At 40.0% G+C, this 15556-nt stretch overlaps 1 long non-coding RNA gene across 1 annotated transcript; it reads left to right on the forward strand.

Annotated features, from left to right (window-relative positions):
* Positions 1 to 27: 27 nt before the first annotated feature.
* Positions 28 to 2651, forward strand: LOC107845205. The gene is made up of 3 exons (XR_001666740.2): positions 28 to 170; positions 321 to 535; positions 2402 to 2651. It is a non-coding gene; the product is annotated as an uncharacterized LOC107845205 (long non-coding RNA).
* The last annotated feature ends 12905 nt before the right edge of the window (positions 2652 to 15556 follow it).

Genomic DNA, 15556 nt, shown 5'->3' on the forward strand with positions numbered 1-15556 from the left:
ATATCGTCCTTGCGTATTCTATATCACTATTTTCTCTCCTATTTAAAAATACCTTCCACTTCCAGTTGTGGACCAGATATTCTTGAATACTCTTGCAAATTGTGTATTATTATTACTTTTATTATCAGCTAACAATTTGGCACTCAATATATTCCGTTTTTGAATAAAAGGTATACTGTCTGTTTGGTATCTTTGTTATCTCTTTAGTTGATTGTTGGCTTTATTTTTATTCAGTTATTCTATGGTGGCTTCTGTTTATTCAGTTTATTTTGAACAGTAAAATATAACTGAATTCACATTTTGAATAATTCACTGTATAGGTTTGTTTTCCAAGTTGAGTGATGGAAACTAGTGCAAAATCCAATAGTACTACTGGAAGAGAGCATTCCAGCTATTGCTCAACCACTTTCTGAAGAACCTACTGAGATTACATCTAACATCAAGTATCATGCTCATTTTAGTCCTCATTTCTCTCCTTTCAAGTTTAAGCCTGAACTATTCTACTGCTGACAGTGTTCGTGATCGCTTGATCAAAGTGAGTTCATTGATTTGAAGCTCTACTTCTACTTCATTATGTCTTGTCTCTTTCTATTTTGCGCAACTGATTTATGGATTGTTTAATCGTGTTTAATAAATGTAACGCCCCCAAACTTTTCCTAGCTAAATTTTGTCCCTAAAGTGTCAAACTTTGGCTTCTAGAATGATTTACACTTATTTTCCTGTGGAATTCCGTAGATTTCAACTTTTCATTAGGTAGATGACTGAATAAGCTTTCCGTCGATATAAAATTCATCCAAAATGGACACTCGGTGAAGTTATGGCTATTTTATGTGCTAGTCGTAAAACATCGTTATTTTGGTGTTTAGCGCGTCGCGGAGATGGTTTAATTAGCAATTGTCAAATTCCAGTGGAACCTCGCGATAGTGGCGCATCGCGGAGGATCCCATTTTCGCATTCATCAATTTTCAGTGAGCCACCGCGATAGTGGCGCGTCGCAGTGGCCCATAAAATCGGGCACCATTTATATTTTTACTCCGTCTCATTAAGGGTAAAATGGTACTTCTCCAACCCCTTATCATCTCTAACACGGGATTTAATCCCAAGAACACCAAAGTAAGATTATTTTCATCAAAATCTCTCAAGAAACTCCATTAGGGTTTCAAACTAAATATCCTCGTAACTCAAGATTCAACCGTGAGTTTTTGAAGACAATTAGAGATTTGGAATCCCCAATCCGTAAGCTTCAAGAATCATTTATTATTCTTCGAAATAGAGGTATGCGGGGTTTTCCTAAAATCTCATGGGCATAGAAATTATGATTTTAAGAAAGGGGTTTTCAGATTTATGAATACATTCATGTTTTAGAAATCTTGACGGTATTGTTTTGGTCTTTTGACCTTCCCTACATTGATTCGAAATTGTATATATATGTATGCTTGTGTTTTAAGGTTGATGATTTAATTGAGAGCATGACTTATGTAAAATCCCTCTCTTGTTTCGATTTTTCTTTACTTATCATATGCTATAGATGTTTTGAATGCATCCTTGAAAAGCATGGTTTAAAATGTCTTGAATTGTGCTATGATTGGATTAAGATTTGGATTTCAAAAGAGAGGTTAGTTGTGTTGATAAATGTTGAAAATATTCATATAAGGAAAGAGTGTATGATTTTTCCAAAAGCACATGACCACCATATGTTTAAAGGATTTTTCATAGTTTTGATTTATGCTTCAGAACATGAAATCTCTTGGACTATTTGCATGTTTGGGTGGTCTGAACTATGTTTTAATGAAAGATCATGCTTATTATAATATGGCTCAGAAATAGGACTTGCAAGTCTTGGTGTGACGACACCAATTCAGATTATGCCATGATAATTCAGAACAGAATAGAATGCATGCTTGAAATCAGACTTTCAGATTTTAAGATTTAGAATGATGTATGTTTAGAAGTGGTTAAAACTGGGCATAAAGATACGTTAGGTGGTTCCCTGAAGGAGGCATGAGTTCAGACAACTCAGTGCCCCAAATCGTGATTTGCCGATCCGGGTATATTATATTACGCTGGCCTAGTGCCTTGTGGCGTATCAGAAATAGAAACTCCAACCTTTGCGGCACACTCGGGTTGGGGTCTTTCCCACCGATTCAATGGCGGATTCCATACAACCCGTGGGATTTTAAAATTGTAGGGGCGTACCACCTAACTCAGAAGTAATACAAAGAACAGACAGTGTATTGACAAGAATGACTTATGATTTTCAGAAAGTGCCCATGTGTTTTGAGAACTGTTTATGCATGACGTTTTAACAAATTGCTCTCCACTATTTCACATATATAAAAGTTTTATTTTGGATTACTTTGCGTACCAGTACATCTGTATTGACCCCCCCTCCTACCTCCAGGTTCTGAGGCTCAGTCTAGGGGTCCGGAAAAGCAATAGATTTTATCAGACAGAGTTGCAGTGCCCAGTTGGTGAGCCTTCTTTATTCCAGAAGGCCTGTTTACTTTCAGACAACTATTATTAGATATGGTTTTGGTCTACTGGGGGCCTTACTGTCAGATTTTCATGTAGTACAGATTTCGCAGATTGAGTCAGATGTTATTTAGATGTAGTTGATTTACAGTTTCCATACTTATGATGAATTCAGAATTGACCATGTTTCCGTAGCAGATTATGTTTCCGCATTTTCTTTTATTATATGAATGTTGTGCATGATTACCAGATAGAGAAGGGCGTTTTGGTCCTTCATGGTTCGGGATGTCCGTCACGGCCAGGCCCTATTCGGGTCGTGACAAACTTGGTATCAGAGCACGGTTCATGGTCCTAAGGTGTCTGCGAAATTGTGTCGGGTAGAGTCTTATTTATGGGTTTGTAGCGCGCCACACTTATAAGCAAGAGGCTACTGGGTGTTTAGGAATGTTTCCTCTCTTTGTGATTTAGTTCGTGCTTTAGAGTCTGAGATAGAATTGTCCCCTAATCAGTGATCTATCATATTTCAGTAAGCAGTTATGCCTCCTCGTCGTTCCAACAAGCAGGATACTCAGGATGATGAAGTCCGCCCTACCCTGGGATGCGGACCCGAAATAGAGCACACATCGCAAAACCTGTTTCTACTCCGGGAGTGCCTCCAGTCTCGACCAGTCCTCCTCAAGCTCTAAGGACAAATGTTAACCGTCCTCAGTCTTCTCAGAGGGACATATCGAATGTAGAATTTAGGCAATTCATTCACATGCTTGCACAGCTGGTAGCCGCACAGACTTAGAGGTCAGAGGATACTGGGTCTGCATCTATTACTTCGGAGGCTAGTAGGGTAGGCCAGTTTATGAGGATGAACCCGCCCAAATTTTCGGGCACTAAGGTAGACGAGGACCCACAGGAGTTCGTGGACGAAATAGAGAAGATTTTTAGAGTAATGCCTTTGGATCAGGTGGAAAGGGTTGAGTTAGCAGCGTACCAACTTAAAGATGTAGCGAACCAATGGTATAATGAGTGGGATGAGGCAAAGGGTAAGAGTTTTAGCCCAGAGTTTGGGGTGAATTTGTGGAAGTTTTTCTTGATCGGTTCTTTTCTCTAGAGTTGAGGGAAGCCAAGGCAGAGGAATTTATGAATCTTAAACAGGGGAAAATAAGTGTCCAGGAGTACACTCTGAAGTTTAACCAACTGGCTCGTTATGGACCAGAAATGACAAGTAATATGAGAGCTCGGATGAGGAAGTTTGCATCCGGCCTTTTCGATGATCTAGCTCTTGAATGCCAAGGGGCGATGCTAAATAGGGATATGGACTTTGCTAGGCTGTCAGTCCACATGCAGCAGGTAGAAGAGAAGAAAAAGAAAATTGCCAAATCTAGAGAAAAAGACAGGCAGGCAAAGAGAGCCAGAACAGCGGATCAGAACCACAGTCAACCACAGAGCGGTAACTGGGGCAGTAAGTGGCAAAAGAAGAAGTTTTGGAGTAACGCACAGTCTGCAGCTAGCGCCCCAGTGCCCAGACCCCCCGTTGATAGACGATCTCAGAGTTTTCAGACTAGTCGCAAACCTAGGGCTCAGGATACCCACTCACAGGGCAGTGTGGCTCAGCAGTACCGCCCTTATCTGCGGTGCGAAACTTGTGGTAGGCATCATCCGGGAAGGTGTCAGCTAGGCGCATTTTTGTTATTCTTGTGGTCAGACGGGTCACTTCCAGAGGGATTGTCCGTCTGCTAGGAAGAATGTTGGTGGGACAAAATCTCAGGCAAATTCCTCCGCACCACCACTGCCTCAGAAGGGCGCCACATCAGCTGTCAGGAGCGGTGCAATCGGTTATATGCTTTGACCAACCGCCAGGAGGCGGAAGCCTCACCAGATGTTGTCACCGATACGTTACGAATCTTTTCCCATGATGTATATGTGTTGCTTGATCCCGAGTCTATCTTATCTTATGTGACCCCATATATGACTGTTGGTTTTGGGTTTGGGCCCGATGTGATTGCTGAACCTCTCTGTTTCCACTCTAGTGGGTGATTCGGTTGTGGCTAGGAGGGTGTATAAAAATTGTGTTATGTCTAATCTTAGTAGGGATATTATGGCAGACCTCATAGAACTTGATATGGTTGTTTTTGATGCTATCATAGGGATGGACTGGCTCCATCGATGTTATGCCACACTAGATTGTAGAACCCAAAAGTTTACCTTTTCTTTTCCAAATGATCCAACAATAGAGTGGGAAGGGCACTCTTTAGCACCTAGAGGGCACTTCATATCTTACCTCAGAGCCCGTAAACTTATTTCCAAGGGTTGCTTGTTTCATCTTATTTGGGTTAAAGATTCTAATGCCAAAAGTCTTCCTCTTCAGTCTATCCCTGTAGTAAATGAATTCTCGAAAGTCTTTCCAGATGATTTCCCAAGAATACCGCCTGATAGGGAGATAGATTTTGGCATTGATGTGTTGCCAGATACCCATCCTATTTCTATTTCGCCATATAGAATGTCTCCTGCAGAGCTAAAAGAGTTGAAAGAACAGCTAGCAGATCTCCTAGATAAAGGTTTTATCAGACCTAGTGTTTCGCCCTGGGGTGCACCTGTACTCTTCACGCGAAAGAAAGATGGTTCCCTGCGTATGTGCATAGATTACCGTCAGCTGAATAAGGTCACTGTTAAGAATAAATATCCTCTTCCTAGGAGTGATGACCTCTTTGATCAACTTCAGGGTGCTATGTGTTTTTCTAAAATAGACCTTCGTTCGGGATATCATCAGTTGAAAGTTAGGGAGTCAGACATTCTCCTAAAACAGCTTTCCGAACTAGATATGGTCATTATGAATTCTTAGTCATGTCCTTCGGGATGACTAATGTTTCTGCAGCTTTCATGGACCTAATGAATAGGGTCTTTCGTCAGTTTCTAGACTTGTTTGTCATAGTGTTCATTGATGATAACAACAACAACAACAACAAACCCAGTATATTCCCACCTAGTGGGGTCTGGGGAGGGTAGAATGTACGCAGTCCATACCACTACCTCTAAAGAATTAGAGAGGCTGTTTCCGATAGACCCTCGGCTCAAGACACAGGACAATATACAAAAATATTCAAAGCATGAAACATGATAAAACTTACATAGATACAATATCCACAAAAGTAATGTACAATACCAAATAAAAGATACCAAAACCCTCCTAACTACGGACTATGTTCATCCGCCCACCTTATCGCTCTATCCTAGTGCTTTTCCTCCAAACCTTCCTATCCAGCGTCATGTCCTCAGTAAGACGTAACTGCTCCTTGTCACGTCTAATCACTTCTCTCCAGTATTTCTTCAGTCTACCCCTACCCCGCTTAAAACCATCTAACGTTAGTCTCTCACACCTATGAACTGGGGTATCCGTGCCCCTCCTCATCACATGACCAAACCAACTCAACCTCACTTCCCATATTTTTTCCTCCACCAATATCACTCTCACCTTCTCCCGAATAATCTCATTCCTAACCTTATCAGCCCTTGTAAGACCACACATCCAACGCAACATCCTCATTTCCGCTACCATCAACTTTTGGATATGGGAAGTCTTAACTGGCCAACACTCCGCTCCGTACAACATAGTCGGACGAACTACAACTCTATAGAATTTGCCTTTAAGCTTGGGAGACACCTTCTTATCGCGTAAAATTCCCAAAGCGAGCCTCTATTTCATCCAACCTGCCCCAATACAGTGCGAGACATCCTCATCTATCTCTCTATTTCCCTGGATCGTAGACCCAAGATACCTTAAACTATCCCTCTTGCAAACTGCCCGAGAGTCCAACTTCACCACCATCTCCTTCTCTTGCCTCGAGTCACTAAACTTGCACTCCAAATACTCCGTCTTGGTCCTACTCAATCTGAAACCTTTAGACTCCAGAATTTGTCTCCAAACCTCCAGCTTATCATTAACACCTTGCCGCAACTCATCAATCAAAACTACATCATCCGTAAAAAGCATACACCAAGGCACCTCGCCTTGTAAACTCCGCGTCAGCACCTCCATCACCACGGCAAATAAGAATGGACTAAGAGCTGATCCCTGATGCAACCCTGTCAAGATCGAAAAGTGCTCAGAATCTCCTCCCACCGTCCTTACTCGAGTCTTCGCCCCCTCATTGATGATATCTTGATTTATTCCAAAAGTGAGGACCATGCCAATCACCTCCGAATTATCCTCTAGACTCAAAAATCATAGGTTGCATGCAAAGTTCTCCAAGTGTGAATTCTGGTTAAATACTATTGCTTTCTTGGGGCATATTGTGTCTAGTGAGGGGATAAAGGTTGATCCCCAAAAGGTTGAGGCAGTGAGGAAATGGCCCAGACCCAGGACTCCAACTGACATGTGGAGCTTCTTGGGTTTGGCGGGTTATTACAGAAGGTTCGTAGAGAGTTTTTCTTCCATAGCGGCACCACTTACTAAGTTGACTCAGAAAAAGGTGAAGTTTTTGTGGTCTGACTCTTGTGAGAATAGTTTTGAGAAGTTAAAAGACAAGTTGACTACTGCTTCTGTTTGACTCTTCCGGAAGGTATAGAAGGTTTTGTTGTATATTATGATGCGTGCCGAGTGGGACTTGGGTGTAGTTGAAGGTGCATGAGCGGAACTACCCTACTCATGACTTAGAGTTAGCGGCTGTGGTTTTTGCACTTAAGATCTGGCAGCACTATTTGTATGGGGTACACAATATTTTCACCGACCACAAGAGTTTATAGTATGTTTTTTCGCAGAAAGAATTGAATCTCAGGCAGAGGCGCTGGATGGAATTGCTAAAAGACTATGACATGAGCCTGCACTATCATCCGGGCAAGGAAAATGTGGTAGTCGACGCCCTTAGCAGGTTGTCAATGGGTAGCCTTTCTCATGTTGGGAAAGAAAAGAGGGAGATGGTGAAGGATATTCACCGACTTGCAAATCTAGGAGTGCGACTTTTGGACTCCGAAGATGGGGGAATGGTTGTTCATGAGATAGCTAAATCTTCCCTTTGTACAGAAGTTAAGGAGAAATAGATTGAAGATCCCATCTTGATGCGGATCAAGAAAGATGTGGGTCAACAGAAGGTGATGTCCTTTGAAATTGGTGGTGATGGTATTTTGAGATATCAGGGTAGGTTGTGTGTGCCAGATGCTGATGGTTTGCAGAAGAGAATTCTTGACAAAGCTCACACTTCAAGGTATGTTGTTCACCCAGGCTCTACTAAGATGTACCATGATCTGAAATCTATGTATTGGTGGAATAATATGAAACGTGATGTGGCTAACTATGTTGCCAAGTGTTTGAATTATCAGCAAGTTAAAGTGGAACATATGAGGCCAGGTGGTTCTTCCCAAGAGATAGCCTTGCCCTTGTGGAAGTGGGAGATGATTAATATGGACTTCATTACAGGACTTTCGAGGTTCCGAAACCAGTATGATTCCATTTGGGTGATTGTAGATAGGCTGACCAAGTTAGCTCACTTTCTACCTGTCAAGACTAATTATTCGAGAGAGGATTATGCCAAGCTTTTCATTGCAGAAATAGTTCGTTTGCATGGGGCACCTGTGTCCATCATATCTGACCGAGGTACACAGTTTTCTTTACAGTTTTGGAGATCGTTCATAAGGGTTTAGGTACCCAAGTGAATTTGAGCATGACTTTCCACCCTCGGACAGACAAGCAAGCCGAGCGCACCATCCGGACCCTTGAAGATATGTTGAGGGCCTGGGTGATTGATTTTAGAGGTAGTTGGGTAGAGCACTTCCCATTGATAGAGTTCGCATATAATAACAGTTTCCATTCCAGTATTAAGATGGCACAATTTAAGGCATTGTATGGGAGAAAATATAGGTCTCCAATAGAATGGTATGAAGTAGGTGAGATGCAGATACTTGGGCCTGATCTTGTTCATCAGGCAATGGAGGACGTGAAAGTTATTAGAGAACGACTTAAGACAGCTCAGAGTCGTTAGAAATCTTACGCTGATGTTAGGAGAAGAGATCTAGAGTTTAAGGTTGGAGATTGGGTGTTTCTCAAGGTTTCTCCCATGAAGGGAGTCATGCGATTCGGGAAGAAAGGTAAGCTGAGTCCTTGCTATATAGGACCATATCAGATTGTGAAAAGGATAGGTGGAGTTGCGTATAAGTTAGAATTGCCATCTAGTTTAGGTCTGTCCATCCGGTATTTCATATATCTATATTGAAGAAGTGTATTGGAGACCATTCTTTAGTATTGCCCACCGAAGAAATCAAAGTGACAGACTCCTTGTCCTATGAAGAAGAGCCTGTAGAAATTTTGGATCGCCAAGTTAGAAGATTGAGAAACAAAGAGATAGCCTTAGTTAAACTGTTGTGGAGAAACCAGAAAATTGAAGAAGCAACTTGGGAATCAGAAGTTGACATGAGAGCTAGATACCCAAACCTGTTTGATCCAATGAATGACGAAATGGAAGGTTCAATCCTTGCCTTATTCTCTCTATGCCTTAATATGCTTGAAATTAGTCTTGTCTGTGTCCGGCGTCAACATTCAGGGACGAATGTTCCCAAGGGGGTGATATTGTAACGCCCCCAAACTTTTTCTAGCTAAATTTTGTCCCTAAAGTGTCAAGCTTTGGCTTCTAGAATGATTTACACTTATTTTCCTGTGGAATTCCGTAAATTTCAACTTTTCATTACGTAGATGACTGAATAAGCTTTCCGTCGATATAAGATTCGTCCAAAACGGACACTCGGTGAAGAAGTAATGGCTATTTTATTTGCTAGTCGTAAAAAATCACCATTTTGGTGTTTAGCGCATCGCGGAGACGGTTTAATTTGCAATTGTCAAATTTCAGTAGAACCTCGCGATAGTGGTGCGTCGCGGAGGATCCTAATTTCGCATTCATCAATTTTCAGTGAGCCACCGCGATAGTGACGCGTCGTGGTGGCCCATAAAATCGGGCACTAGTTATATTTTTACTCCGTCTCATTAAGGGTAAAATGGTACTTCTCCAACCCCTTATCATCTCTAACACGGGATTTAATCCCAAGAACACCAAAGTAAGATTATTTTCATCAAAATCTCTCAAGAAATTCCATTAGAGTTTCAAACTAAAAATCCTCGTAACTCAAGATTCAACCGTGAGTTTTTGAAGATAATTAGAGATTTGGAATCCCCAATCCGTAAGCTTCAAGAATCATTCATTATTCTTCGAAATAGAGGTATGCGGGGTTTTTCTAAAATCTCATGGACATAGAAATCATGATTTTAAGAAAGGGGTTTTCAGATTTATGAATACATTCATGTTTTAGAAATCTTGACGGTATTGTTTTGGTCTTTTGACCTTCCCCCACATTGATTCGAAATTGTCTATATATGTATGCTTGTGTTTTAAGGTTGATGATTTAATTGAGAGCATGACTTATGTAAAATCCCTCTCTTGTTTTGATTTTCCTTTACTTATCATATGCTATAGATGTTTTGAATGCATCCTTGAAAAGCATGGTTTAAAATGTCTTGAATTGTGTTATGATTGGATTAAGATTTGGATTTCAAAAGAGAGGGTAGTTGTGTTGATAAATGTTGAAAATATTCATATAAGGAAAGAGTGCATGATTTTGCCAAAAGCACATGACCACCATATGTTTAAAGGATTTTTGCATAGTTTTGATTTATGCTTCAGAACATGAAATCTGTTGTACTATTTGCATGTTTGGGTGGTCTGAACTATGTTTTAATGAAATATCATGCTTATTATAATATGGCTCAGAAATAGGACTTGCAAGTCTTGGTGTGACGACACCAATTCAGATTATGCCATGATAATTCAGAACAGAATAGAATGCATGCTTGAAATCAGACTTTCAGATTTTAAGATTCAGAATGATGTATGTTTAGAAGTGGTTAAAACTGGGCATAAAGAGACGTTAGGTGGTTCCCCAAAGGAGGCTTGAGTTCAGACAACTCATTGCCCGAAACCGTGATTTGCCGATCCGGGTATATTATATTACTCTGGCCTAGTGTCGTGTGGCGTATCAGAAATAGAAACTCCAACCCTTGCGGCACACTCGAGTTGGGGCCTTCTCCTCCGAGTCAATGGCGGATTCCATATAGCCCGTGGAATTTTAGAATTGTAGGGGCGTACCACGTAACTCAGAAGTAATACAAAGAACAGACAGTGCCAACAAGAATGACTTATGATTTTCAGAAAGTGCCCATGTATTTTGAGAACTGTTTGTGCATGATGTTTTAACAAATTGCTGTCCACTATTTCACTTATATAAAAGTTTTATTTTGGATTACTTTGCGTACCAGTACATCTGTATTGACCCCCCTCCTACCTCCAGGTTCTGAGGCTCAGTCTAGGGGTCCGGAAAAGCAATAGATTTTATCAGACAGAGTTGCAGTGCCCAGTTGGTGAGCCTTCTTTATTCCAGAAGGCCTGTTTACTTTCAGACAACTATTATTAGATATGGTTTTGGTCTACTGGGGGCCTTATCCCAGTTTCAGACAGTTGTCAGATTTTCATGTAGTACAGATTTCGCAGATTGAGTCAGATGTTATTTAGATGTAGTTGATTTACAGTTTCCATACTTATGATGAATTCAAAATTGATCATGTTTCCGTAGCAGATTATGTTTCCGCATCTTCTTTTATTATATGAATGTTGTGCATGATTACCAGATAGAAAAGGGCGTTCCAGGCCTTCATGGTTCGGGATGTCTGTCACGGCTAGGCCCTAGTTCGGGTCATGACAATAAATATCTTTAATATTGAGTTTGTCATCTATTTATCCTAGGCAATTTTTTAAATAATGTACAGTACCTTATGTAACATGGTTTTATGCAGGAGAGGAAAGTTGATCCATCATACACCCTTATTTTAAGTCTCTTGATTTTAGAATGTTACTTCCCCTACTGAAAATTTAGGCGATGCTTGATCATTATTAAAGGAATTTGAATATCAGGATGACAAGGAGTATGCTTATACAAGTGGATGTAGATAGGGGAAGGGAAAGCCATTGCTTTCTAAAAGGCAAATTTCCCAATGTAGGTGTGCTCAAATGTAAATAATTTGCATTCTCTATGTGTGTGTATGTCCTAATTGATATAGGATGAATGAAAGCCCTACATATGCATGGGAGATAAGTTGCCAGGTTTTATGGTTGTACACAGTTCTGTGTGGATAGGATTTTTGAAGCCAACTAAGTCGTTATTTTTGGGAAACAAAACTACGTATCTCCTTATACCCTTTTAAATAGAAACAAAACATTTTTCATTCTCTTGCTTTCACCATTTTTTATGGAAGCTTACTGTGTAGTTTTAGATTGTATTTATTCACCAAGGAAGGTCGAACTTCCAATGGGATAAGCAGTACTGTAACCTACTTGGATGACACCAATCTGCTGGCTTGGCTGTCTGCATTTTAAGATTCCAATACTTCTACTTAATGGCATTAGGATATCAAGGTACAGTTGCATATAGGATCACTATCAAATACAAGATGCATTCAGCAACCTATGTTTTGAAATTGAGAACCTTACCTATGTTTTGAAATTGAGAACCTTACTCTTCATTCAGTGATCTATGTTTGAAACCTAGATGTATTGTTTCTTCTAAGAAGTACGGTGACAAGCTTTTCCCTCTACAGAACAGTAACATTGAGTTTGATGGGGAGCATGGAAGTTTTATTTCTAATATTTCAGCATCATTCTTGTGCTATTAATCATTGTTGCTAATCTCAATGTCGTTAGTTTTTTCATTCTTTTGCAGCAATGCAATGGCACCTATCTTCATTTTGACAAAGTTAATCCAAAGCAAACATACTACTGATCAATGGAGTATCTCCAAGGACGAACTTTGACAAATGCATTTGGAAACTTAGACATCCACAATGCATATGCCGATGCTTTAAAGATACTGGGTCATGAGCTTGAGGAGGTCGTTGAGCAGGTAGTAAAACGTTAGAATCTTTGGCATGAATTAGTGTTCTTCAATGGTTTGTTATCGTATTAAAACAACAATAGCTCGGTGGACCTTCCCGAAATCCATGCTTGTCAAGCTGTCAATTAGATTGTGGAATATGTTTGAGTTGAATTATCTTCACTCTTTGGGACAGTTGTACTTTTTCTTTGCCTTGAAGCTGCTGACTGGTATGCTATGATATTAATTAGTTTCTTAGGTCTCTCTTTAATTTTGAAGGCTACATGAATTCCAGTGAATCTAGGCCCCGGGGGCCTGACAAAAGCTTCCTTTTTTATATCAATAGGCTGAATTGTTACTTTTTATATCTAGTGGGTTACGTGTACCCTTCTTTTTTTTTTTTTGATAAGTTAGTAGGTTACATGTACTTTGTTACTATATAAGCTACAAAATCATCTAATGCGCATGTTTTCTTAAGAATGGTTTCAAGATGAAGGATGGATGAAGTGGGTGAAAAGATTCTTCCTCAAGTCCTAGTCGAAGATCTCATTTGTTTGCACTTAACGAAGGTCTGAATCTGAGTAGTTCAGATCTTAGGCCATTTCGTGCATTTGTGTACATTAAGATTTAACCAATTATTTGGTATGTATTGGTCTTAATCACTAAGATCTTGAACAAAGTCTTAATGTCATTTAGATGCATTTTTATGTGGATTAGTTTTATTACCACTCTATCCACTATCTCTAGCCACCACCACCTTTGTCATCACAAACACCACCACCATTGTCAAACACAAGGCACAACCACCAACCACCTTTGTCATCACAACTACCACAGCCAACTACTACTGCTAGTCGCTGCCAAACCTACCACCTCCACCATTATAATTATATCCACTGCCACCACCACCGACGCCACCTTCCCTACCACTATCAACCACTAACATCATTATGGTTAATCCCTAGCTACTACCAACCACCTCCACCATCACAACTAGCACTGCGATGAAGTACCACCACACATTCTCCGGCCACCATTATAGACTCTACCTACTACGAACATCAATCAACTTCACCTTCACATACCACCAGCACCAGCTGCCACTATCACACCTGTCAATACGACTCCAACCACCTCTACCATCACAACTGTCACCATCACCATTACTAGCTATTAACACTAGCCATCACCACCACCACTACAAACCATCTCCACCAACATTAGTGAACATAGATATTTCATTTTATTCATCACATGTTTTTATATTATTAAATTTATATATTTTCCTAATGTTTAATCTTTTTTATTTGAATTGTATATTATTCTGTTTACAAATACATAAATTATGTCCATTCAGGTGTTGAAAAACAAAAGGTCTTAGTCATGCAGTGTTTAGATCTAGAGACAACATCTTAATCATTCAAATACATATTCAGATTCAGACGTCTTTAATATTAATGAAACAAATGAGGCCTAAGTTTTCAGTCATTGTGGAGCAGATTTTGCAATCTGCCAGCTTATTCAACACTCCCCCTCAAGTTGGCATGTAAAAATCGAACATGCCTAACTTGCTAATTAATGTCTCAAAGGTAGTTTTGAAGAGGCCTTTTGTGAAAATATCTGCTACTTGTTCTGTTGTTGGAACGAAAGGGATGCACACACATCCATCTTCAATCTTCTCTTTAATGAAGTTTCTGTCCACTTCAACATGCTTTGTTCTATCATGCTGAACTGGATTATGAGCAATGCTTATGGCAGCTTTATTGTCACAGTACAACTTTATTGGAAAACTCATAGGTGTTCTTAGTTCTTTCAAAAATCTCTTGAGCCACAGCATTTCACAAATTCCATGTGCCATGGATCGATACTCGCCTCAACACTATTTCGAGCCACCACATTTTGCTTCTTACTCCTCCATGTTACTAAATTTCCTCAAACAGATATATAATATCTGGACGTAGACCTTCTATCAATAGAAGAACTAGCCCAGTCCGCATCTATATAAGCTTCAACACTTATTTGCTCATTCTTTTTAAAGAACATTCCTTTTCCAGGAGAGCTCTTTAGATACCTTAGGATTCGATACACAACTTCTTGTTGTTCTTCTCGTGGAGAATACATAAACTGACTAACTAGGCTCACAACAAAGGCAATAACAAGCCTAGCATATGACAGGTAAATCAACTTCCCTACCAATCTCTGGTATCGGCCCTTATTAATTGATTTCCCATCCATCGCAAACTTTAGATTTGGGTCAATTGGAGTTTCAGTTGGTCTACAGCCACTCATTCCCGTTTCTTTTAACAGATCAAGAACATACTTCCTTTGTGATATAGTAATTCCTTGTTTCGATTGTGCAACCTCCATGCCGAGAAAATACTTCAGCGGGCCTAAGTCTTTTATCTCAAATTCTGAGGCAAGACACTTCTTTAGGTTTTTTATTTCAACCACATCATCGCCTGTGAGGATGATATCATCAACATACACTATAAGAGCTGCTACTTTTCCTTCTAGTGAATGCCGAGTGAAGATTGTGTGATTTGCTTGTCCTTGCACATATCCTTGTCTTTTGACAAATTGAGTAAACCTTTCAAATCAAGCACTTGGAGACTGTCTTAGACCGTAAAGAGATCTTCTAAGTCTGCATACCTTTGACTTGTACTTTTCTTCTGGTGGGGGATCTATATAGACTTCTTCCTTTAGTTGCCCATTTAAGAAAGCATTTTTCGCATCCAACTGTTGAAGAGACCAATCAAGGTTTATCGCAACTGTCAACAAAACTCTAATTGAGTTTAGCTTAGCTACTGGAGCAAACGTCTCAAGATAATCAGTGCCATATGTCTGCGTGAACCCCTTAGCTACTAGACGGTTTTATACTTCTCCAAGGATCCGTCTGACTTGAATTTGGTAGTGAACACCCATTTGCAGCCTACTGGTTTCTTTTCCTTAGGAAAATCTACCATCTCCCATATCTCATTTTTTCGAAGAGCTCATAATTCCTCCAAAATAGCCTCCTTCCACTCGGGAACTCGTAGAGCATCCTGCACATTTTTTGAGATCTCCACACTAGAAAGTTGTGAAGTAAAGGCTGAATAACTAGGAGACAACTTTTTATAGGAAACAAACATAGAAATGGGATATTTAGAAACATTTCTAACACCTTTGCATTTTGCAATAAGTAGGTCCAGAT

Source organism: Capsicum annuum, chromosome 10 (genome assembly GCF_002878395.1).
Source record: "Capsicum annuum cultivar UCD-10X-F1 chromosome 10, UCD10Xv1.1, whole genome shotgun sequence".
Lineage (NCBI taxonomy): Eukaryota > Viridiplantae > Streptophyta > Magnoliopsida > Solanales > Solanaceae > Capsicum > Capsicum annuum.